Genomic DNA, 23,461 nt, shown 5'->3' with positions numbered 1-23,461 from the left:
AACTGAGGCGCCAGGTGGAAATGGCATGGCAAGCCGTTCCACAGGACTACATCCAGCATCTCTACGATCGTCTCCATGGGAGAATAGCAGCCTGCATTGCTGCGAAAGGTGGATATACACTGTACTAGTGCCGACATTGTGCATGCTCTGTTGCCTGTGTCTATGTGCCTGTGGTTCTGTCAGTGTGATCATGTGATGTATCTGACCCCAGGAATGTGTCAATAAAGTTTCCCCTTCCTGGGACAATGAATTCACGGTGTTCTTATTTCAATTTCCAGGAGTGTATATATATTGTGGCGTAAACTATGCAGTCTTTCTTTATGGTCATAGGTTCAGAGTGATGTCACTGTATTTTCATATAGTGCTCCCTTGTCATCCCACTGTTTTCTGTAATGATAGCGAATAAGTCATGCAGTTGTTTGACGAGTCTTAGCACCGTGTACCGTACTAAACGGTCTCGGTGAAGTAATGACTGTGGAATACTTCATTAATACTTGTCCAGTGCTGGAGAATACAGTGAATACGGTATCTTTAAATACAAATTGTCCACGCTCGTCATAAATCCCCTGTATAACCACAATGATGTTTGCAGTCTCAGATGTCATTTTGAGATATAATTCAGGTGGTGGAACGCTTCTGTATGTATACCAACATTGCATGATTCCTATAAGAAGTGAGTAATTCACGATACAGTAATGTAGCAATAATGCATATGCTGCAGTGCCGTTACAGATGTTTTGCGGCGATTCAAATTCAGTTTGCACGTCTACAGTTCCACTTTTCATGGCCTCATTTTGCTTGGAGCAATCGCGATTATCGGCGCTGGTTCTTTAAAGTTCTGAGAAATGAGCCTGTATCCAAATTCATCATCATCCCCCCCCCCCCCTGGTAACAAGAACGAAACCTTGCAAGCATATCGTACAGTACACCACCATTGTTATTCTTCCGGTCTAGCTGTAGGCTATCGTATGGGAAATACTTTGAATTTAGGTACAATTTTATCTTGGTTAGTTTATTTATAGTTATCAGATATACTTGAATACTTTTTAAGGTTCCCCTTCCCGTCTGTTTGCAGCGTGAGAATAATAAAATGAGGTGTTTGTAGTTGAACGTATTTCTTTATTGTTCATGATTTTTTGAAGTGTCTAGAAAGATTAGTTACTGATAAAGTTCCCATGAACAGAAAGTCAACAACAGCTGGGCACACACCAGCAGAATATGGAAAAGTTTCATGTGCTCTTTTCCTGATACTGAACAAATGGTGTATTTTCCCTACCAATTTATCCACCAGAATTTTATTCTCTTGTTCTGGCGTTTCTTGATTGTAATGGTTATTATCCGAGCTCTTCAAACTGTGATCAGTTCCTGTTTAGCCTTAATAATAATCCATTTACTATCCTGCAAGAAGCCCATTAACATTTTGAGCGGGATAAAGGCGCTAAAGTTGCATCTATTGATCCATTTATGAACCATCCTGCATTCTCTAATGCATTCAGGTCCAAAGTTGAGGTGGAGGTGTATATTTTGAGAGAAGGTGTGATTCCAGTATTTCTTGTTCAGTTTCAGTACCGTTCTGTTCTGTTCATATCTTATATCTTGAAACAGAGAGGCAAATGCGTCGCATATAAGTTCAGATATTGCTGCTGGCAGAGCGCTTCCATCCTTTTTCATGGCCATAAATCTTCCTTCCAAACACCTGGAATTGTTGCTTGGAAGTGTTAACTCATCTTGATGGTGAATAAGAATTTTTGTCTCATCGTTATTTTTAATGTTTGTGGGAGAAATATTCCTCATGAATGATTTGGCCATCACATTGAACTGGAGTTGTAGTACTGAGTGACGTCATGGCGAGGTTTCAGTCCTATCGATTCTTACAAGTTATCACGTTCAGCCTCTACCGCAAAATGATCTTCTATATTTACACTTCAAGCCAATGATGCTGCTTCAGATGAAGATGTATTATAATTTTCTTACTGTTCTGTATTGAACTTGAGATGGTCTAATATCTGAACAGTCACTGGGAGATGTATTGGACTGCCAGGCACCTCCATAATTTATTTTAATTTGGACCCACTGTGGGAAAATATCCATGGAGTGTATGAATTAGTCTATCATTAACGTATGAATTCATTGGAATATTACACTCAATAGGTACAGAGCTAACAGACAGTATACTCACTACTTGTATTGATATGGTGTCTGTTCTTTTGGACATGTCAGAAAGAACAGACAATGACCTGCAGCCGTCTAGAACGAAATTAGAATTATATTAATACCTTCAGCAGCTAACTGGCGTTGACATACTTCAACGGGGACAGGTGAAAATGTGTGCCCCGACCGGTCCTCGAACCCGGGATCTCCTGCTTACATGGCAGACGCTCTATCCATCTGAGCCACCGAGGGCACAGAGGACACCGTCATTGCAGGGACTATCTCGACCACGCCTCCAGCGAGACCCACAATCTCACCTTATATGTCCACACACTACATTCGTAGTGTCCAACCCCAACACTCACATTACTCGTGGAAGACATTCTTACCAAGTCCCGTAAGATTTCGGGGAATATGTGTGCATCCGCACAGAAGATGAAGGTCATGGCCGGTGTTTCCAGAACTACATACTTATATGGATATGGTGTCTGTTCTTTCGGACATGTTTTTGTGCGGACTGCCAAGACAGAAAAATCCGCCTCGAATAGAGATTTTCTTCCTATGCACGACCAGATGTTTCCACTAGGACAGGCACTTCAGTACACATGTGCAGTGGATATACTGCTTGTGCAAACTAAGTTGACATTCGGTGCAGTGGCTGACAGAACACTCCCATCAGTCATCACGCTCAGTGTCAACTTGCCTTGCGCCAATATTATGATGCACAACGCTTTCCCAATTGATTTGATTTATTTTCATTTCGTCTGTGCAAGAGTAAATATATAAATTTCCAACTTTGTTGGAACCATGAATCCTCAAAAAAAAAACTGAAAATCAGTGATGAATGCCATGTGGTTAATAAAGAAGGGACAAACACATTTCTTTCTTGAAACAGGGAGTAAAGTAGTGTGGTTATTGTGCCATGAAACGATAGCCGTATTTGAGGATCCCACAACATTAGGAAAGGAAACATAGAGAATTTGACTGCAAACTTTTCAAGGAAGAACGCAAAATAAAAGCTGCGGAGTGTGTGGAAAGGCCGAAGAAGCAACATATATTGTTTACAAAACAAGCAAATCTTCAAAATAGCGCCATAGAAGCAAGTTTCAGAGTAGCCTATAACCTTGCTAAACGAAACAGGCCTTTTTCGGATGGCGAGTTAATCAGTGTATGGTAGAATGTGCAAGAATATTGTGTCCTGTGGTTAAAAGCAAATTTGAAAGCATTTTATTGTCAACAACTGTATCGTGGCGCATTGACTTAATTAGTGACGAACTCACAGAACAGCTGAAGACTGCAAGCAAAAATTTTATTTTGTTTGGTTTTCCTTGGCGATGGACGAAGATACTGTACAATTACTCATCTTTATTCGTGGAGTTAATGAAAATTTCGGCATCACATAGGAATTACTTGGCATAGAATAACTTAAAGATAAACTGCTGGTTAGGACTTGCTTGAGTGTACTGTGAATTGTGTTGTGAAAAGTGGAAAGTCCTGGAACAAAGTTGTAAGCATTACAACAGATGGAATCAGAGCTTTCATTGGTATATACAGATACGTTAAAGCCTTTAAACAACAAGTTACGACCACAAGATATATACAGTGATATCTTGTCTTTTCATTTCATTTTGAACAGAAGAGCCTTTCTAAAGCTGCACTGGACTTCAAGCATGTGGCTGATCCTGTTGTTAGTGTCGAGAACACAATCAGAGTATGGGCTCTTCACAACCGAAACTTCCAGTCTCTTCTTGAGGATATCGAAGCAGGATGTGAAGACGTAAATTACCACAACAGTATGAGGTGGTTGAGTCTGAACGAGGTGTTAAAAGGAATCTGGGCATTGCAGAATGAAATCCTCTAATTTCCGGACACAAAGGAAATATCTCATTATTTTGTTACGAAAATGGGATGTGAGAAGTGCAGTTGTGAGATGATGTTTACAGCGGATATATTTGAGAAACTCAATGAACTGAGTGTGACATTCCAGGGGAAAGGGTTATTTATACGTGGAATCTGGACGCATGTAAAATAATTCAAAGCAAAAGTAAGTCTGTTTACAAGGCAAGCAGGTGATGGCAGTTTCTGTCATTTTCCTTTATTAGGAAAACAGAAAGTACCTGAAAGTGTTGCTACTAAGAGTAGGGATCATCTGCAGAGCTTGGAGGACGGATTTATAAGATGATTTGAGGACTTAAGAAAACTGAGCCTCAATTCAATTTGCTATCTTATCCATCGCTGCTGATACTGACACGGCACATGAAGAGGTGCAGCTTGAATTTACTGACATTCTGTCGCACCACTTAGTGAGAGAAATTTTTAATGCCCTGTCATTAGTTGACTTCTACAAATCTTTGTCAGCTGACAAATTTCCATGCACAAACAAATTTGCCGGGCAAATGTTCTCCATATTTAAGTCTACATATATTTGTCAGAAAATTTTTCTTGCTTGAAGATCGACGAGAGTAAATATCGATGCTGTTTGCAGACAGTAACTTGCACGCTGTGATGAGAATCACAAAAAGCAATCTCTCTATTGATTCCCCCCCCCCCCCCCAAAAAAAAAAAAAAATTGCTTCATTAAACTGCTTCTGAATTTAAATGTGCTTGCAGATGTAGATGATATGTAAATAGCAAAAAAATATACCGAGTAAAACTGTGTCTATTTTATTTACGTTTACTGATTTTTATGGTGCAACTTAATATCTCCTCTGAAACGCAAAGCTAACAAATGAATGCAATCATTTTAAAAGGCGCAGCTCTCCACTAACCTCCACTTCCACAAAGTGGCCCTTGACCTCAAACAATTGCCCACCCCTGCTCTACACTATAACAGAAACAACTGGTCGCTAAAACAATAGAATTTAGTATCTCAAAGTAAAGCACATGAGTTACCCACTGGTGTAGACAATTCAATATTAACTACGCATACGAGGGGTTCTAATGGTGAGCCTTAACCTTGGCACAGGTTGACGGTCACGATAAAGGCAAAGTTATGTGGGAAATACATGACGACGACCAGTGACTGTAAGCATGGTTAGTAAACAAAAGAAAAATAACTTGGAAACATAGGATAGAACTCCAGTGAGACTGCCAAAGTACATATTGGAACCAAACTAGCTGGCTACGAAGTTTTAAAACGGAATAACTTCCTCCTGAAGGGAGTGAAATAATATGGCGTCCCTACTGAACTGCCGAACACAACAATGGCGCATCTTCCCATACTCTTAGCGTAATGTGGAAGGCAGCAGAAGTACTGGCTGGACACTCAGAGTTCATCTCTCTTCTTGTCCTCAGAAGTCGAGTGGTAACATTAAACAGTGCAACCGCAAGGCTTGCCTCATCTAACTCGACCGCCGTCTAACTGTCAGTGTTTACTCCTCCATGTCCTCACATGAAGTGTAATCTTTCGTAGCCTAGTGTGGAGTGTACACTTCAGTCTCCAAAAAAGAAGTGTTCTCTTTTTGGACTCACTGTAATTTCGCAGTTTTTCACCAGAGCAGGAACTTGCCCAATAGTGGTAGATGATGCGAGTAAACTACAAATAAAGATGTTAAGCAATCTCCTACTCTTGCTGGGTTTTTTGCAACTAATAGTGCTGTGTTATGGGAGGAAAGTAGAAAATTTCTCCCACTACTTGGCACAATTGTGAAACAGACCTATGAGACGGCTGACACACAGGCACAATCGATAAGCTGTGCGTGCTATGGAAAACAACAATAAGGACAAACCAGAACGTTGAACTCTGAGAATTTAGACCAAACGTTCTTTCTTGGTGGTACTTCTGAGGTAACAAACATGCTAAACTCGAGGAAGCGACAAATGGCTAGACATCTCTTACCTCGCTAAAAAGCTTCTACAAACAGTACTATGCTTTTTTTCGGTAGAAACAGCTCCCCCATGCCCCACCTGGAGACCATGGGATGGGAACTGAATACCTGTCTGTCCACCTGAGGCTGTGACTTATCCTCGGAGTCGGCATTTTTATAATAGCCAGCTCCTCTTAAAATGACTTATCTTTTGACAGCCAGCTCATAGGCTCCGCCGGCCGGGGTGGCCGAGCGTTCTAGGCGCTACAGTCTGGAACCGCGCGACCGCTACAGTCGCAGGTTCAAATCTTGCCTCGGGCATGGATGTGTGTGATGTCCTTAGGTTAGTTAGGTTTAAGTAGTTCTAAATTGTAGGGGACTGATGACCTCAGAAGTTAAGTCCCATGGTGCTCAGAGCTATTTGACCCATCATAGGCTCCTAATTGTGCATCCATTCACCATACTAAAATGAGAATTGAACAGAAAGGAATAAAAAGGACAGTCATTGCAGATACTGAAACTTCACTGGAATTATTATGCAGCTTCAATGATCGACTACTTGAGCAAGAGAAATGAGCAAAAAATATTTTGAAATGTGTTGAGTGACAGCTTCAGATAAATCTGGCCAGCTAACAGCATCCATTAGCATTACGTTGGCTTCTTCAATTCTGTCAATCAGCATCTCACCTTCTCTAGCTACTGCCTCCGTGAGACTTTCCACTTCCACTATTTTTGCGTTGATTGTATCGATTTTTCTGCCGACAAGAAGTTACATCTGTTCCACATCCTCAGAACGATCTTACAACACATGTGCCAATTTTCCCATAGTCTACAGTAGACTAATACAGTTGTGTATTGGCATAAACTCCTGTAAGTTTCATTTGTATCGACCATTATTCAATTTTCTCACTTTCTTAAGCACCATACTGCCCTTTATTCCAGCAGTCAGCATATATGCTAACAAATTCGTTGAACACCATGCCGATTTCTACATGCACTTCGTGATTATGTTTCAAATTTATGTTACCCTGTTTGAATGTGATAATAAGGTTTGCATTATCCCTTACAACTGTTTGAAATCATTGAGTATGTCTGGCTCATATAAAATACATCAGCTTTCATATGATGGCCAAACCAAAAATATTTACATATCAGATCCTGGTTTTCCACTATGACGTCATCAAAAATACAGTGTTTGGTTTTGCTGACTGCTTGGCTGGTTACTCCATCAGTTCCACACAAAATTTGCTGTAATTGTTGATATTTAGGCTGAAATAGGGTTTTTGAATATATATATGCATCCTCAAAGAGAATCCTTTAAGGATGTGTGTTATCGGGAAGTAGAGAACCATTATTAGGGTTGCCAGGCGTCTCCGTTTTCCGGGACAGTCCCGGTTTCGGATTAAAAAAATGAGCGTCTCGAAAATTGCTTTCGGGACGCCACTTTAGTCCCGGTTTTGTGATGCCAAAGAAATACTCTCATACCGTTTATTTCTTCCCAAATCCTGGCGTGGATGTGTATTTTAGCTGTCACTGTTAAGCAAAATGATGATTTTTGTTTCATCGTCGCACTTGCCAGTGTCTATCAAGGCCCTTTATTGCGTGTAAAGAATGTTTCTCTTATTAACTCTTGTCTTGGGATTCAGTTCGATTAAGACGTTGCAGCTACGTAGTTTTCTGTCCGAGGCTCATTGTACTTAGCTCATACTTGCGTGTGTGTGAAGTGGGCTCCAAAAGCCAAAGCGAAAGTGTTCCTTTCAAGACAAATATACTGAAGAATGGTCTTTCAACAAACGAGGAAGACATGACTATGAAGTGGAATGTGGAATATGTAAGTCATATGTTTCCATTTCACATGCAGGAATGGGAGATATTACAGATCATTTCGGCAGACAAAAGCATAAATCAAACATGTGCTCTGTTAGCACTTAAAAAAATGACAGCTTTTTAATTTCAAAGTCATCACAACCAAAACAACAGCACTTCTGAAAGACGTTTTGGCACCTGACACTGTCAAACAAATATGCGACGATCTTCCACTAGTCCACTATTTTTCATTAGCGACAGATGCGAGTAATCACAAGGCTGAAAAAATATTTCCATTAATTGAATGACATTCAACTGAAATTGCTTAAATTATTTTCGCCGCCAAATGAAACTGCCTCTACAGTAAGTAATGCATTACTGCATTAGAAGAAAATAAAATGGATAAGAGTAAGTGTATTGCACTTTGCGGTGACAATGCTAACACTAACTTTGGAGGAGTGCGACGAGCATGTACAAACAATGTATTTGCTAGACTTAAAATTGAAATAAACGAAAATCTTTTAGGAGTTGGCTGCCCTGCTCACATGCTACACAATGCTGCTCAGACAGCCGCTGACGTGATGAGTGTTGACGCAGAAACCTTTATAATCAAACATTTCAATTACTTCTCCATATTCACAGTACGAACGGAGCGTCTTAAGCAGTTTTGTGCGTTCGTGGACATAGAGTATCATGCATTGTTGTCACATACAAAAACAAGGTGGTTATCTTTGTTTGTTGTTGTTGTATGATGCTCTTAAATCATTCTTCCCCTCCGAAGAAACGGTACCTAAATGTCTGACAATCCTCTTCCAGAATCCGTTAACGGAAGCATATCTGTGGTTCCTGCTTAGTCAGTTGTGCGTGTTTCAGAGGCAAATACTTAAACTCGAGAAAGCAGACAGCAATGCTATAGAAGTAGCTGCGATTTTGGAAAATACTACCAGAATCATAGAACGTCGTAAAGAAGAAAGTTTTATTCCACTCAAAGTGACATCTCTCTTGCAAAACAGCGAGGTTGCATTAACTGGTGAAATTAAAAAATTTCATGTTGATGTTGAACAGTTTTATGAAACGTGTACAGCTTATTTAGAAAAACGATCAATAAATCTCAATGAGTTTTCCATTTTTAAATGAATGTTGCTGAACGCAGAACCTGAGTGGAGCAATGTGATAAGGACAATGACATTTGTACAAGGTAGAGGACTGTCAGTCGATGATAGTTTATAGTTTGACAACTTTTTTACTCAAGCAGTTCACTGAATCGAAGATCAACAAAAATAGCGATAACTGGGGTAGTAAATCATGTCAGAAGAAATGGACCTATTCCTTTCGACAGATTGGATGCGAAGAACAGTAGTCTCAGTTTCTGAATCTGTGTGAATTCGTCTTCAGTATTCCAGGGCATAATGCAAACGTGGAACGAGTATTTTGTCTCAATGGACTGAGGAGCGAAACAGATTACAAGTACCAACAGTCGAAGCAATAATTAAACGTGTTTCTAATTATCAAATGAGCTGTTCTAAGTTTTATAAATACATGATACAGCGAAAAGATCTTCTCTCCAAAGTTCTGATTTCAGATAAATATAGGGCGTAGAATAGCAAATTATATGAACTTTGCACTTCAACATACAGTGTTTCCGTAGACAACTATGTATCTCGTATTGATGTTTCAAATTAAAAATTCTTGTGCCACCAGTACTAATATTGTAAAATGTTATTACCAGTTGAATGCCCTCCCTAGGGTTTTATTAAATTAATTACAGTATAAAGTGTTCATTTATTCATTTATTTACTTATTTTACAAAATCATTTGAAAACAACAGTTATTTGCATAAATATTTCACTTTTTTAACTTTACGAAAAGTGTCCCGAAATTTCCCGGTTTATGATTCACAAATTATGGTCGTTTTTAGTTAATTTTAGAGAAATGTCCCGGTTTGCTAGCAACAAATTCTGGCAACCCTAACCATTCCTCTTCTCCTCCTGGTTTCCAGTACCATTATGGGCAAGGTGTCACAAGGTTGTTTCATCCACTTTGACATGGTGTGAGTTGTTCATTTACCTTAGTGTACGAGTTCTATAGAGGTTTAAATAACACAAACATATAGCTCTTACACATTTGTTATTTATAAATTTTTACATATAACAGGGTATATGAGAATAATTGAGCAAGAGCATAATTCTGTGCTAATATCTGTCACAGTGTCTTCATGCATTTCCACTTGAATCGATGCACTGCATAAACTGTAGTGCTGAACGATGGTTTCTTCTGATGGTCGACCCGTTTTATGTGCCATATCCAGCAAATTTCTCCACAATTTCTCACAGAACCGGTAGACATATGGTCGCCAGTTTATTTGACACTCTAGATCATGCTGTATTGTATAGCTAGTAAACATTAGAGTTTTAAAGATGTGCTCCTGTACATGCGTGCACTCTCTGTTATTAAGTAGTTTGTCTGTCCATAAGGAGCCCCTGCAGAGATCGCACGTTCACGCATTATCAGCAAGAGGAAGAGTATGATTGCATGGAACAAAGCAGAAATCTGCACTGAAGCACCACTTAGACAATTCCACTCACCCAGGGATAAGGTTACTCTGACATCACTAAATCGTGGGTTTTCAAGCACCACTACTGGGTGGAATTCGTTACACAACTTCATACCCACACTAACTCGTTTAGTACCATATTTGTTTAAAATGTGGATATGGTTATATACACTGCTGGCCACCGTAAATGCAACACCAAGAAAGACAAGAGGTAGCACAACAAAATTTATTTTGTAGATAACATGTTGACCAAGTATCAAATGATTACGTTTAGAGACGTCTGTGACATGTGGTTCCTGCCCGAATCAGTAGCCAGAGTAGCCGCCATTGTTGGAGATCACCGCTGCCACATGTCTCGGCATTGAGTCAAAGAGACGTTGGATGTGTTCCTGGGGTACAGTAGCCCAAGCAGCTTCCACACGTTGCCAAAGATTATCTGGTGTGGCAGCTGGGGATGTAATCTGGGTCACTCGTTGAGCAACCATGGACCACATGTTTTCTATCGGCGAAAGATCCGGAGAGCGAGCCGGCCAGGGAAGCACTTCAATCTGGTTATTGACAAAGAACCTTTGGACAATGCGTGCCACGTGTGGTCGCGCATTATCCTGTTGAAATATAGCTGTGGCCGAGCCCTGAAGGTAAGGAAGGACAACTGGCTCCAGCACCTCGGATATGTAGCGCCGGCTATTTAAAGTACCGGCAATGCGAACTAGAGGCGTGCGAGAGTAATATCCAATACCGCCCCATACCATAATACCCGGTGCAAGACCAGTGTGACGGTGCATAATGCAGCTGTCCAGCATCCTCTCTCCACGGTGTCTTCACACTCGAATCCGACCATCGTGGTGCTGCAGACAGAAGCGTGCCTCGTCAGTAAAGACAACGTCATTCCATTCTGCCGTCCACATCCGTCTGTCATCACACCATTGGCGACGGAGACGTCTGTGGTTCTGCGTCAATGGTAGACGAAGCAATGGACGTCTTGCAGACAGACCACTCTGCTGTAAACGGCGTCGAATGGTACGCGCAGACACTGGATGATGCGTTACAGACGCAATGTGCTGTGCTATGGTTCGGGATGTCACTGAGCGATCCGTCACTGCCATGCGCACAATTTGCCTGTCAGCACGTGCAATGGTGCACCGAGGTGAATGCGATCGATCACGTCGGTCCGTCGTACCCTCCTGCATCCAACGGTCACATATCCGCATTACAGTTGTTTGGTTTCGTCCAACACGACTAGCGATTTCTCTGTATGATAATCCACAATCTCGGTAAGCCACTATCCTTCCTCTGTCGACCTCAGATACTTCATTAAACGATGTTCGCTGTTGTCTACGAGGCATAACTGATCGTCTTGTGAAACAACCACAAGGTAAACACATGTGCCGAACGTACACTCGTCGAAATCGCCAAGCCTTAAATGGCGCTATGAGGTGGCGCCACAGGCGCGCGTGATGTGCGTCTGCGCTGAAATTCTAATCAGTTTAATATCTCATCGCTGCAAACCCATGGTGTAAATTTCACTTGATTCGGATGCTTCCTTCAGGGTGTTCCATTAAACGATGTTCGCTGTTGTCTACGAGGCATAACTGATCGTCTTGTGAAACAACCACAAGGTAAACACATGTGCCGAACGTACACTCGTCGAAATCGCCAAGCCTTAAATGGCGCTATGAGGTGGCGCCACAGGCGCGCGTGATGTGCGTCTGCGCTGAAATTCTAATCAGTTTAATATCTCATCGCTGCAAACCCATGGTGTAAATTTCACTTGATTCGGATGCTTCCTTCAGGGTGTTGCATTTACGGTGGCCAGCAGTGTAATATCGTTTCCATGTCAGGCGACTGCTACTGCTGTGATGGTGGTGTCTTGTATGTAAGGAGACGAAATTATTCAGCTGCTATATATTATTGATGGTATTTTTTCATTCATTATCAGCACAGTACTAATACTGAGATGACAGCACTTTCTGCTATATGCTTCAATATGTTCACCGTTTCAGGGTTGTCACATGACTGTTTAACAGCTTAGCGAGAGCTGTAAATATACAATTTTTACGAATAATGTTATTACGTTTGAGACAGTATATAATGTTCATTGTTGTCTTAGCAGTTAGTGTATGCTCGAGCGGCTAAACATATTTTGGGAAAATTCCACAATTCCACTGATGTTCTAGAGGCCTTGTGATGGCTATGAAGTGCTGGTGCTGTATGCTAAATCATGCTCACCAGCAGAATGCACACATGTGGAGAAGTGCGTGGCTGTCATGCGCCCTGCAGTATTATCTGAAAGACAAAGTAGCGAGCAATGAGTCCACATCAAAGAGTAAGCTTAACGTATGTATGGTGTATTTGTGCTGTATGTGCTTTGTATTTGCTGGCGTAAAATTTTATACCTGCATAAATGTGCTGGCATAACATACTGTGCCAATATAATGCTAGTGTTATGCCAACATAAACTGATCAGCCAGAGCATCATGACAACGTACGTAATAGTCAATATGTCAACTTTTGGCATGCATAACATAGGCGACGTGTCACGGCATGGAAGCAGTGAGTCCTTGGTAGTTCACTGGAGGGAGTTGGCACCACATCTGGACACAAAAGTCACCTACGTCCCGTAAATTCCGGGGAGTAGAGCTCTTACACTTTTCTCTATCCTACAATACAGCTGTCAAGGAGCTGTTTCCCTGGAAGATGACATATTCGCGCCCTCCAATTGGCATTATGAAGAAAGTATTGGGATTCATCAGATGATCCAAGGCTCTGCCACAGCGGCAACATCCAGTGCTGATGGCCATGTTCCCATTACAGTCATAGTTGCTGATATCGTAGTGTTAACGTTGGCACATGCGTGGGTCATCGGTTGTGGAGGCCCATCATTAGGAGTGTTCAGTGCACTGTGTGTTCAGAACCACTTGTATTCTGCCAAACATTAAAGTCTGATGCCAGTTCCGCCACATTTCGCCGCCTGTCCTACTGTACCAGTCTGGACAGTCTACGACGTCCTACATGTATAATGAGAGGTGGCTGTCCAACCCCACGACGTCTGGACATAGTTTCACCTTTGTTTCGCCACGTGTTGAAGACACTCACCGTAGCACTCCTCGAATACAAGTAGTACATTTTCTGAAATGCTTATGCCGAACTTCCGGTCCATGACAATCTGCCCTCAGTCAAACTCAGATAAATCGTGCACTTTCCCCATTCTACACATGAACAGCATGCTTACTGGTATTACATGCACTATGTGTGAGTCTGACTAGCAGTTGTTCTTCACCAGGTGAAGCTGCTAACTCCTAGATGGCTTTGTATCGATTTGGGTAGCTGGTACTGAACATATTCGTCATGACGGCTTGACAACTGAAATAAACTTGACTCAGAAGATTGCTACTGTGAACACTTCCATGGTGTCAGCTGCGCTGTGGACTACTGCATCTGTTGTGCTGTAGTAGTTCTGCTAGCACTGTAGTAATAATACCAAAATACCTACGTACACTGAAACAGACATGTAACAATAACAATTTTTAGGAATGTATGAAATACTTATGATAGGATAGCTGGGTCATCGATTTGCGGGAGGGGACCAAACAGCGAAGTCATTGGTCCCATCGGATTGGGGAAGGAAGTCGGCCATGCCCTTTCTAAGGAGCCATCGATGTATCTGCCTGATGTCATTTAGGGAAATCACGGAAGACCTAAGTCAGGCTGGCCGAACGCGGGTTTCAACCATCGTCCTCCCAAATGCGAGTCCAGTGTGCTAATCACTGTGCCACCTCGCTCAGCCTGATGACAGGTATTTCCAGCACAGCTCACAACTGCTTCTTACGTGGCAGGAGATTGGATGTACATTTTAAAAATGATATGTAATTACAGCAACTGCAACATGTTGTATTGGTGTACTGAGTCAAGTAATGCATCTCCTTGCCAATCTGTTGTATTGCCATTATTTGTTGAACAATATTCCTCCTGTATGTAGTCATACGCCCCTCCATTATCATGCTTTTCCATTCCTGATGCAGAAAGCTGAGAGAGCATTTCTCTGATGGATGTTTACAACAAATAGTCTTCTTTGCTTATTGCAGACACCTCATCAGTTGAATACAAGAGTCCTAGAGCTACACAGAGACAGGGCAGAAATGACGACACTCGCATAATCAAACTAGAAAAACTAAAATTACTCGAAGGGTGGGGGTCAAGCTTGTATTGATGGGCCGGAGGTCATAGAGTGGGATGTTGTCTACATGAGGAAGGGGAGTGATGATGTTACTGCACAAGCAAAAGACACTGGTATCTGCGATTCCGGGACAAACTGATGCAGATGTCATCAACTCCAAAAATGATGTTGCTGGTGTCACAAATTTGAGCCATAATTGGCAGTGATCCTCTAGCAGGCGTAGTGCGGGATGGGGAAGGTGCAGTGCTCAGGAGGACATTGTCGTCAGTAAAAATGAACTGGTCAATTTACGAGTAGGATTGTAGAGTGTTAGAGAATTTAAAAATGAGAAATGGGAACATGATCTAGTGGAAAGGCATGAAAGTGGAACCCACCTCATAGAATTTTGCACCTGGGCAGCACTATTTTATCGTTGCTAAGGTTTTCAAACCTTGAAAGAAGGATGTATAATGGATGTGACCAAGATACAACAGAAGATTACAAATAGATTTCATAATGATAATACAGAGATTTCGAAAACCAGATTTTAATCTGCAAAATATTTCCAGGTGCAGATGTGGATTCCGATCGTAATGAATTGGTTATTAACTGTAGATTGAAGCTGAAGAAATTGCAAAAGGGTAGGAAATTAAGGAGATGCGACTTGGATAAGCTGAAAGAACTATGGGTTGTTGAGATTTACAAAGGGAGCGTTAGACAATATTTGATTGAAACAGGTGTAAGGATAACAGTAGAAGACGAATGAGTAGATTTAAGAGAGAGAAATAGTGAAGCTAGATAAAACTGAAATAGGTGAAAAGATAAGGTCCAGTAGAAGACCCTCGGATGACACACAAGATACTGAATCTCTTTGAGGAAAGGAGAAAACATAAAATCGGTGCAAATTAAGCAGATGAAAGAAAAGATCTGCAAAAGGGAAATCGACAGATGGGCAAAATGAGAAAGCTAATTAGCAAGAGGACAAATGGAAGTATGGCTGTAGAACTATGCATGACAATGGGAAACACAGATGTCACATATAGAAAAATTAAAGAGACCTATGGAGAAAAGGGAAACACTTGCATGAATATTAAGAGCTGAGAAAGAAAGCTCATTTTAGACAAAGAAAGAACAGTTGAAATGTGGAAGAAATATATAGAAAAGGCTGCAAAAGGGAAACGAACATTATATTATAGTTCGTGAAGAGGAAGTAGATGAAAATGAGGTGGGAATTACGATGATGAGGAGAATTTGACAGAGCACTGAAAGACCTACATCGAAACAAGATACCTGCAGTGGATGTTACTCTCTCAGAATCATTGAGACACTTGGGAGAACATACCATCACAAAACTATACCACCTGCTATACAAGGTTACGAGACTGGTGAACTACCCTGTGATTAAAGCAGCAATAGAATAATTCCAGTTCCAGACAGGTCAGCTGCTGACAGGAGTGAATATTATCGAACCATCAGTTTAATAAGCCATGGCTGAAAAATACTGACAAGAATAACTTAAGTAAGATTGGAAAAACTCGTAGAAGCCAACCTCAGGGAAGATCAGTTTCAGTTTGTCAATGATGTGACTGATTGTTGATCATGGCATAGAAAAGTCTAAAGGAGACTTTTAATCATCAGTGTATGTCAAACGGATAATTACAATGGTGAGGAAATAGATTTCGTGTAGTGGTGCAGGACATACTTGGTAAAACTACCATAAACCAATGAAACCAAGAAACGTCCATTTGCTATAAGCAGATGCAATCCTATACAAGAGCTTACCCAGGATCTGAGCTTTATTAGATCGATGGGAGGGGGAGGGAAGGTCACATTAGTTTCGTAAAAGGAAAACGGGTGGGGGAATAAATCCAATTTGTTACAAAATAAAACTTTAAACTATTGGAAAACTTTGTTTATTGATCACCAAACATACTGAAGCCACCACTTTATAAAAGCTACCAATTATCTACAGTTTGAATACTAACCATGCTTTCTTCACTGCTTTGTTTGGTCGCAAATAACAACATTTCAATGATCGTTAAAGATATGTTGATACGTTTTGAGTACCTATGGTATATTTGAAATCATGTGACACGATATTGTGTGTTAAGACCATTTATATGATGTCCTGATGATAGTACATGCTAGGAATGCGTAAACATATAAATTTTAACAAGTGAGTTGTTGTTACAAGTGACCAAATAAAGCGGTTAAGAAGTATGTGCTCATTACTCACATAACAATCACAGGCCTCCTGCGCATCTTTATGTCGCAGCTTAAACCGCCTGCATTGTACTAAACTGAGACGGAATATTTTGAAATTGCGCATATTATTTTTCTGTTTGGCAGGTAATATTCAAATTAATCCGAAAATTTTATCAGTTTTTATCAATGTCTGCAAAAAATTAGGAAAAACTCTGTGAAATGAAGACTCAACGCTGCTGGAAGCATTTAGAGCCCAGAGTCCTCGAACGAAAGCTGAAACAGTTTTGAAGTTTCACGACAAATGGATCAGGGTGTAGTGGGTATCAGTCCACCTCCAACGCATATTCTGCCTTTCTTAGAACTGACGCTGAATTGTGACGACTGCCACCGTGGCGAAAAAAGATGTGAGTTCAATCTCGGGAGATTATAATTTTTTGGGAGACGAAAAATGAACGACATGGGTGGGGCAGAATGGGAAGTATAACGTAAAGGAGCTCATATAACTTTTCAATGTATTAATACTTTTATTATTATTTCTTTCCTTTCTCAGACGTTATGCCTGGTCAAAAATGGAAAGCGATGCGGAACTTGATAAAGCGTGACTTCCTTTTAACTGTACGGTATATGTTACATTGCATTTAGGAACTTTATGTTATTGAACATGTTTCAATAATTACAGATTTCTGTGGTTGTCTATATACGTTTGGATGTAGCTGTATTGCATTGATGTACTGGTGGATATTGTGTGGTATGACTCCTGTAGTTGATAGTATAATTGGTGTAATGTCAACTTTATCCTGATGCCATATGTCCTTGACTTCGTCAGCCAGTTGGATATATTTTTCAATTTTTTCTCGTGTTTTCTTCTGTATATTTGTTGTATTGGGTATGGATATTTCGATTAGTTGTGTTAATTTCTTCTTTTTATCGGTGAGTATGACGTCAGGTTTGTTGTGTGGTGTTGTTATATCTGTTATAATGGTTCTGTTCCAGTATAATTTGTATTCATCATTCTCCAGTACATTTTGTGGTGCATACTTGTATGTGGGAAAGTGTTGTTTTATTAGTTTATGTTGTATGGCAAGTTGGTGATGTATTATTTTTGCTACATTGTCCTGTCTCCTGGTGTATTCTGTATTTGCTAGTATTGTACATCCACTTGTGATGTGATCTACTGTTTCTATTTGTTGTTGCAAAGTCTGCATTTATCGGTTGTGGTACTGGGATCTTTAATAATATGCTTGATGTAATATCTGGTGTTTATTGTTTGATCCTGTATTGCAATCATGAATCCTTCCATATCACTGTATATATTGCCTTTTCTTAGCCATGTGTTATGTGACTTGATCGATGTGTGGCTGTGTTAGATGATACGGGTGCTTGCTATGTAATGTTTTCTTTTTCCAATTTACTTTCTTCGTATCTGTTGATGTTATGTGATATAAAGGGTTATAGAAGTGGTTATGAAATTGCAATATATATGAGTGATTGCTTTGTGTATTTTGCTAGTTTCTGCTCGTTCTATGAAGAATTTTCTTAAATTGTCCACCTGTCCATAATGTAGGTTTTTTTATGTCGATAAATCCCCTTCCTCCTTCCATTCTGCTTAATTTGCATCTTTCTGTTGCTGAATGTATGTGATGTATTCTATATTTGTGGCATTGCGATCGTGTAAGTGTATTGAGTGCTTCTAGGTCTGTGTTACTCCATTTCACTACTCCAAATGAGTAGGTCAGTATTGGTATAGCATAAGTATTTATAGCTTTTGTCTTGTTTCTTGCTGTCAGTTCTGTTTTCAGTATTTTTGTTGGTCTTTGACTACATTTTTCTTTTTGTTCTTCTTTAATATTTGTATTATCTATTCCTATTTTTTGTCTGTATCCTAGATATTTATAGGCATCTGTTTCTTCCATCGCTTCTATGCAGTCGCTGTGGTAATCCAATATGTAATCTTCTTGTTTAGTGTGTTTTCCCTTGACTATGCTATTTTTCTTACATTTGTCTGTTCCAAAAGTCATATTTACATCATTGCTGAATACTTCTGTTATCTTTAGTAATTGGTTGAGTTGTTGATTTGTTGCTGCCAGTAGTTTTAGATCATTCATGTATAGCAAATGTGTGATTTTGTGTTGGTATGTACCAGTAATATTGTATCCATAATTTGTAATATTTAGCAGGTTGGATAGTGGGTTCAGAGCAAGGCAGAACCAGAAAGGACTTGATGAGTCTCCTTGGTATATTCCACACTTTATCTGTATTGGCTGTGATGTGATATTATTTGAATTTGTTTGGATATTAAGTGTGGTTTTCCAATTTTTCATTACTATGTTCAGGAACTGTATCAATTTAGGATCTACTTTGCTTATTTCCAATATCTGTAGTTACCATGAGTGGGGTACACTATCAAAAGCTTTTTGATAATCAATGTATGCATAGTGTAGCGACCTTGGTTTAATTTTAGCTTGATAGGTCACCTTTGCATCTATTATCAGTTGCTCTTTACATCCTCGTGCTCCTTTGCAGCAGTCTTTTTGTTCTTCATTTATAATTTTGTTCTATGTTGTATGTGTCATTAATTTCTGTGTAATGACTGAAGTTAATATTTTGTATATTGTAGGTAGGCATGTTATGGGGCGATATTTTGTTGGGTTTGCTGTGTCTGCTTGATCTTAAGGTTTCACATAACTTATTCCTTGTGTAAGTGTATCAGGGACTGTGTATGGGTCTGCAATGTAACTGTCAAATAATTTAGTTAGATGTGAATGTGTTGAGGTGAACTTCTTTAGTCAGAAATTTCCTATTTTGCCTTTCCAAGGGGCTTTCCAATTGTGCGGAGAATTAATTGCTCGGGTGACTTCATGTTGCAAAATTATCACTTCAGGCATTTGTGGTATCATCTTGTATGTGTCTGTTTCTGCTTGTATCCACCGTGCATGTCTGTTATGTTGCACCGGGTTTGACCATATGTTGGTCTAGAAGTGTTCCATGTCTGTTATGCTTGGTGGATTGTCTATTTTAATGTGTGTTTTATCTATTGTCTGGTAAAATTTCTTTTGGTTTGTGTTGAATGTTTGGTTTGGTTTCCTTCTATTTTCACTTTTTTTGTATCTTCTAAGTCGTTTGGCCAATGCTTGTAATTTCTGCTTCCTTTCATCTAACTGCTCTATCTCTTCTTGTTGTGAGATTTTACCTAACCTTTTTCGTTTTTTGTCTGAAATTTCATTGCTTTTAAATTAGGTTAGCTGTCCAATGTCTTTTCTCAGTTTTTCTATTCTGATCTGTAGCCTGTGCTGCCATGCTGGTTTTGTGGGTTTCTTCTGTGTGTTGGTTGGTTCTGATCTCTGCCTAGTGCGTATACTTAGTGCAGTGAGTGCTCCTACATAAACCAGTAGTTGTAACTCTTCCATAGTTGTATTTTCATTTATTTTGTTGTGTATGATTGTGTTGATAGTTGTTATTGTTGTTTCGACTTGTGGGTTATTTGTTGGTCTATGCAAGAATGGTATAATGTCTGTATTTGTGCCTTTGTATTCTATATATGTCAGCTGAAAATTTTCTTCTACATCTAACATGTGTGTCACTTTGTGTTCTATTTGTGCTCGTTCTGGTGGCTGTCTTAAGATTTCGTTTTCCTCTGATTGTTTAATTGATGCGTGTTGTTCTTTGTTTGTTTGCTCTGGGATGTTTGAGTTCATTACTGTAATTTCTTCTTCTTCTGATTGCACATTATGATGTTCCAGTATTTGTTGTACTTGTTGTTTGATGTTTTCTAATTCTGACTGGGGTATCCTGTTATTTTTTATTATTACACGGATCTGATCATCTAGTTTATTGTTCTGTTAAAAATTTTAATTCAGGGTATCTCGTAATAAATGTTGCGTATACTTGCAATCTGTATCCAGTTGTGTTAGTTTCTAAGTTTGTTGCTTGGTAATAACAGAACATGAGGTGTCGGTTAACTTCATCTGACCATCTCATCCTCTGTCTTTGTTTTCCTTCTAGGGTGGTTGCAGGAAGCATGTCCTGCAAAACACATCTATTTGGATTTCAATCATTTTCCAGTTGGCTAGCAGTGTCGCTACCATTGTGGAAGGGTATAGGGTTCAAGCATCGTCCCCAACCATGACAGCACATGCCGGAAGTTTCATTAGTTCAGTCCTGAACCAACTAATCACACTAAAAGGGGGGTTAGCCCTATTAGTGGTTTGTTCTTTTCGTCGCCTTTTACAATTGGTAGAACATACCGGAGGCCTATTCTTTTCCCGGGCCTCCACGGGGTTTATTATTATTATTATTATTATTATTATTTCTTTCTTGTCTCAGACGTTATGTCTGGTTAGAAATGGAAGGTGACACGGACCTTGATCAAGCGTGACTTCCTTTTAACTGTACGGTATATGTTACATTGCATTTAGGAACTTTCGGGTAATTGAATAAGTGTCAATAATTACAGATTTCTGTAGTTGTATATATAAGTTTGGATGTAGCTGTATTGCATTGATGTACTGGTGGATATTGTGTGGTATGACTCCTGCAGTTGATAGTATAATTGGTATAATGTCAACTTTATCCTGATACCTCATGTCCTTGACTTCCTCAGCCAGTTGGATGTATTTTTCAATTTTTTCTCCTGTTTTCTTTTGTATATTTGTTGTATTGGGTATGGATATTTCGATTAGTTGTGTTAATTTCTTCTTTTTATCGGTGAGTATGATGTCAGGTTTGTTATGTGGTGTTGTTTTATCTGCTATAATGGTTCTGTTCCAGTATAATTTGTATTCATCGTTCTCCAGTACATTTTGTGGTGCATACTTGTATGTGGGAACATGTTGTTTTATAAGTTTATGTTGTAAGGCAAGCTGTTGATGTATTATTTTTGCTACATTGTCATGTCTTCTGGGGTATTCTGTATTTGCTAGTATTGTACATCCACTTGTGATGTGATCTACTGTTTCTATTTGTTGTTTGCAAAGTCTGCATTTATCGGTTGTGGTATTGGGATCTTTAATAATATGCTTGCTGTAATACCTGGTGTTTATTGTTTGATCCTGTATTGCAATCATGAATCCTTCTGTCTCACTGTATATATTGCCTTTTCTTAGCCATGTGTTGGATGCGTCTTGATCGATGTGTGGCTGTGTTAGATGATACGGGTGCTTGCCATGAAGTGTTTTCTTTTTCCAATTTACTTTCTTCGTATCTGTTGATGTTATGTGATCTAAAGGGTTGTAGAAGTGGTTATGAAATTGCAGTGGTGTAGCCGATGTATTTATATGAGTGATTGCCTTGTGTATTTTGCTAGTTTCTGCTCGTTCTATAAAGAATTTTCTTAAATTGTCTACCTGTCCATAATGTAGGTTTTTTATGTCGATAAATCCCCTTCCTCCTTCCTTTCTGCTTAATGTGAATCTTTCTGTTGCTGAATGTATGTGATGTATTCTATATTTGTGGCATTGTGATCGTGTAAGTGTATTGAGTGCTTCTAGGTCAGTGTTACTCCATTTCACTACTCCAAATGAGTAGGTCAATATTGGTATGGATTAGTATTTATAGCTTTTGTCTTGTTTCTTGCTGTCAATTCTGTTTTCAGTATTTTTGTTAGTCTTTGTCTATATTTTTCTTTTAGTTCTTCTTTAATATTTGTACTATCAATTCCTATTTTTTGTCTGTATCCTAGATATTTATAGGCATCTGTTTTTTCCATCGCTTCTATGCAGTCGCTGTGGTTATCCAATATGTAATCTTCTTGTTTAGTGTGTTTTCCCTTGACTATGCTATTTTTCTTACATTTGTCTGTTCCAAAAGCCATACTTATATCATTGCTGAATACTTCTGTTATCTTTAGTAATTGGTTGAGTTGTTGATTTGTTGCTGCCAGTAGTTTTAGATCATCCATGTATAGCAAATGTGTGATTTTGTGTGGGTATATTCCAGTAATATTGTATCCATAATTTGTATTATTTAGCATGTTGGATAGTGGGTTCAGAGCGAGGCAGAACCAGAAAGGACTTAATGAGTCTCCTTGGTATGTTCCACGCTTAATCTGTATTGGCTGTGATGTGATATTATTTGAATTTGTTTGGATATTAAGTGTGGTTTTCCAATTTTTCATTACTATGTTTAGGAACTGTATCAATTTAGGATCTACTTTGTATATTTCCAATATTTGTAGTAACCATGAGTGGGGTACACTATCAAAAGCTTTTTGGTAATCAATGTATGCGTAGTGTAGCGACCTTTGTTTAGTTTTAGCTTGATATGTCACCTCTGCATCTATTATCAGTTGCTCTTTACATCCTCATGCTCCTTTGCAACAGCCTTTTTGTTCTTCATTTATAATTTTGTTCTGTGTTGTATGTGTCATTAACTTCTGTTTAATGATTGAAGTTAATATTTTGTATATTGTTGGTAGGCATGTTATGGGGCGATATTTAGCTGGGTACGCTGTGTCTGCTTGATCTTTAGGTTTCAGATAAGTTATTCCATGTGTAAGTGTATCAGGGAATGTGTATGGGTCTGCAATGTAACTGTTAAATAATTTAGTTAGATGTGAATGTGTTGAGGTGAACTTCTTTAACCAGAAATTTGCTATTTTATCATTTCCAGGGGCTTTCTAATTGTGAGTAGAATTAATTGCATGGGTGACTTCATGTTGCAAAATTATCACTTCAGGCATTTGTGGTATCATCTTGTATGTGTCTGTTTCTGCTTGTATCCACCGTGCATGCCTGTTATGTTGTACCGGGTTTGACCATATGTTGCTCCAGAAGTGTTCCATGTCTG

This window comes from Schistocerca nitens, chromosome 6 (assembly GCF_023898315.1).
Source record: "Schistocerca nitens isolate TAMUIC-IGC-003100 chromosome 6, iqSchNite1.1, whole genome shotgun sequence".
In the NCBI taxonomy this organism is placed as follows: Eukaryota; Metazoa; Arthropoda; class Insecta; order Orthoptera; family Acrididae; genus Schistocerca; species Schistocerca nitens.
Note: the sequence above shows the minus strand (reverse complement) of the source record.